At 36.3% G+C, this 3,416-nt stretch overlaps 1 pseudogene; it reads left to right on the forward strand.

The window, feature by feature from the left end:
* The first annotated feature begins 1,366 nt into the window (after window positions 1-1,366).
* LOC102489389 (complex I assembly factor TIMMDC1, mitochondrial-like) lies at window positions 1,367-2,400 on the forward strand (annotated as a pseudogene).
* Window positions 2,401-3,416: the final 1,016 nt, after the last annotated feature.

The raw sequence follows: 3,416 nt of genomic DNA on the forward strand, positions 1-3,416 counted from the left end.
TCTATCATGCTAATGCTTATTGCATTTAACATAGATAAATATTTAAGTAATTATTTTTCTTTGGCAAGTTTCTAGGCCTGGCGATAATTCACTTCTGTAGAAGATGAGGATACTTTTTCTAATTGGTCAGACAATAAAAATAAAACTCACTCCTGCAAACCCACTGATCTCCTACAAGGCATGTTTATTATATAGACATATTCAATAAATACACAGATGGTTTTAAACTCTACTTACTGCTTCTGTGATATCATTCTTTTGATAGTTTGCTCTAATTTCCATATGTTCTTTTCTTTCTTATTCCAAAGATGATCTTCAGGGTCTCTACTACAAAACCTTTTGAGAAAATAAAACTCCTATTCTCTTGCTTGTTTTTGTAAACGAATAAAATCCTCTTTTCAAAGTCTATCTGGAGAGAGCGTCACTGTTACTAAGGTCAAGATGAGATCAAATTTTTAGAAAATAAATCAGAATTTTACAAACTTATTTACATAAGAAAATTCATTCAAATGTCGAAAAGGTGATAAAAGATACTTTCATATGTAATTTTTAATTATTTTTGGATTTATGTTTTTATGAAAAATGTATAATATTTACACAAGATTATCATAATAGTCCAAATAAAGGCAATTATGTATTAAAGTTAGAGATTGCCCTCTGGAACTTGATCACTTAAGTTCAAATCTTCAGTTTATCCCTTATTAAATAAGGTCATTTTACAAGTTACATTTATGTATGCTATCTTTAAAATTGGGATGGTGGGGCCAGCAGGTGTTGTGGTGGTTAAGGTGTTGGATTTCTACAAGACTGACCTCGGTTTGAGTCCCAAACACAGCAGCATGAAAATTGCTCTGGATGCATGAGTGTCGAAATCTCAGAAGGAGAATGGAGAAGGTATTACAACACAGCCATTGACCCAGGGTGGTGGTGGGGTGATTTCTCAATTTCTCTCTCCCTGTCTCTGCTGTTTGTCTGTCTCAGGCAAGTTCACATGCCCCTTGGGGAAAAATCTTAAAAGTCTTAAAAAAAAAAAAAAAGTGATGGTTATAGCAACTGCTTTATGAATGATGTGATGATTAAAATGAATTACTATTCATGAAATATTTAGAACACTATATGGCATGTTTAATTATTAGAATATTATTATATATAATTTATAATTATATAAATTCAGATATAAGAATACTTTAAAATTTTCTGGGAAATGGAATTAAAATACAAATTCATTTTGGGGCAAATATTTTAAACTTATGCAGTTACATTTATTATATATTTATATGTTTGCAATATGCAAAACATATTATTTGGGGGGGGGCCAGCAGGTGGTATGATGGTTAAGGTACTAGACATTCACACATGGCCCACCATGGTTCACGTCATGGATTTGGTGACTAGCTTTCTCACTTTCCTTCCCTCTGTGTGCCTTTCTCTGGTCAAATTTAAATAAATGAATGAATAAATTAAATTAAATAAATAATTATTTTTAAAATATGCATTTTTCTTAAACATTTTGAAAACTGACATACTGAGAATGTGTATATCTAAAACTTGTTAAAATAGTATATAATCAAAATTTAGAAAGCACTAAATATATGTATTTCTAATGGAAATATATTCAGTGACATGAGAATAGGTTTTAAAAGTAATGGTGGTGCTTTACCCTGATGGGGGCCCAACTTCCTATCTCATGTTTCCAAGGACTTCCAGAGGGAGACCTAGCACTTTGGTGAACAGCAGAGAACTTTAAAGGAACAAGAGACTATCTACAGGGCAGCAGTTTCAGCAGACATCTTTGGGCCTGTGGGGGAATATCAGTTTTTATTCATGCTAAACAATGCTACATTGAGCAGAGCTGAGCAGAAATTTATCACAACCAGTTTGATGCTCTGCAATCTGCACATCGTTCTGTGACAGAGGCTTCATTAGGTATGACTGGTGCTAGAGTTGCAGAAGTGCAGTGTTTGTGACCATATTCAGCCCAGCGACACCTGTCTAAATGTGTACCAAAATAATAACACCCCAAGCCACTTTGTCACTGCAGGAGCTGTCAGAGAAGTCTATTCAGAATAAACTTAGGCCTGTGTGGTCCGGTGGCTGGTGGTATAGTTGGAGTCTTGTTAAGCACTTCTGTAGGAAGTTTGTTGATGGCCACTCAGAAGTACTGTGGTGAGACTGTTCAGAAGGAGAGAGAACAGAAAGACTAGATTGCACTTTATGAGCTGATACTGGAAGAATAGAAAGTGATTGCGAATTTCAGAGCTCCTTCCTGAGGAAATTGAAAGTGGCTTACAGAAAGATCGTCTGAGAATGGTGCTAATAAAATGCTTAACTTTCCTAGAAACGCTCCAGGAGCAGATAAATAAGGCTAGGACTGAAATTGCTGTGGATATGAAAGTCTGATCAATGTGGGGAGCTGTGTAGTGATGCCCATTGAACAAGCAGTCAGGCCTCTGTTCCAACACCCTGCTGACAAATGGAAGCACTGATGCTTGTGGTGGTAGTGACTTGTTTGGTCTTTTTCTTTTCTTTTTTTAACCAAAAATTTGGCTATTATTCCCTCAGTTCACTTATTCTTAAATTTAAATTAATGCTTATATGGAGATTACTCAATTAATTGATACATCTTCCTTTTCTCTGGACTTTACAACAGTATATTAAGTTGAATTCCACAGGTTGTATATTTATTCATGCAGTCCTTTAAAAGGGAACTCTAGAAACCACTGAGAGAAGAGGAAAAAATTAGGAAAGGCATTTGGTCTAGGAATCTTGTGCCTTTGGATCCTGGAAATATATTGGGACTAAATGCATGGTAGCATTTGGTTTTGTCTTAAGAATCAACAATAATTGCTATACCACTTGAAACAAAGCAAAAACTTAGCAAAAAGGAAGTGGATCAATGTAGAAAGTGCCAGATCTGAGCAACAGGATGGTATCCTTTAAAGGCATCCAGAAATGCAGTTATTTGGGCTGCCACTGCAAGGCTAAGGAAAGCAATTAACAAATGAATACTCTCCCTGCCTCTCTATTGAAACCGCATGGTGGTATCAGTTAAAGGAAACCATATTAGCCAGAGAAGGCTCAAGAAGGTAAGAGAAAGCTAGCACAGGAGTGAATGGTGCCAGAGGTTTCACATCTTCAGCCAATTAACATCGGAACATAATTGGCTTTGCATTATGCTTCCCTTTATCCCCTTTCTTGTCCTTTAAAAGAATATACCTGGGACTGCTAGGACCAAGGTTGTCTCCATCAGAGGAGTTGGGACCACCCAATCCCTGCTTTCCTCTAAAAAAGAAAAAGTAATGGTGGTACCATGCAGTGGCACAGCAATAACAGAACTGGACTAACTTGGAAAGTTCCGAGCTTGTAAGTCAAAAGCTCCCCTCTACAAGCTGAGCATGTGCATGTGTACCTGTGAC

The sequence above is a fragment of the Tupaia chinensis genome, unplaced genomic scaffold, assembly GCF_000334495.1.
Source record: "Tupaia chinensis unplaced genomic scaffold, TupChi_1.0 Scaffold000478_3, whole genome shotgun sequence".
Taxonomy (NCBI): domain Eukaryota; kingdom Metazoa; phylum Chordata; class Mammalia; order Scandentia; family Tupaiidae; genus Tupaia; species Tupaia belangeri.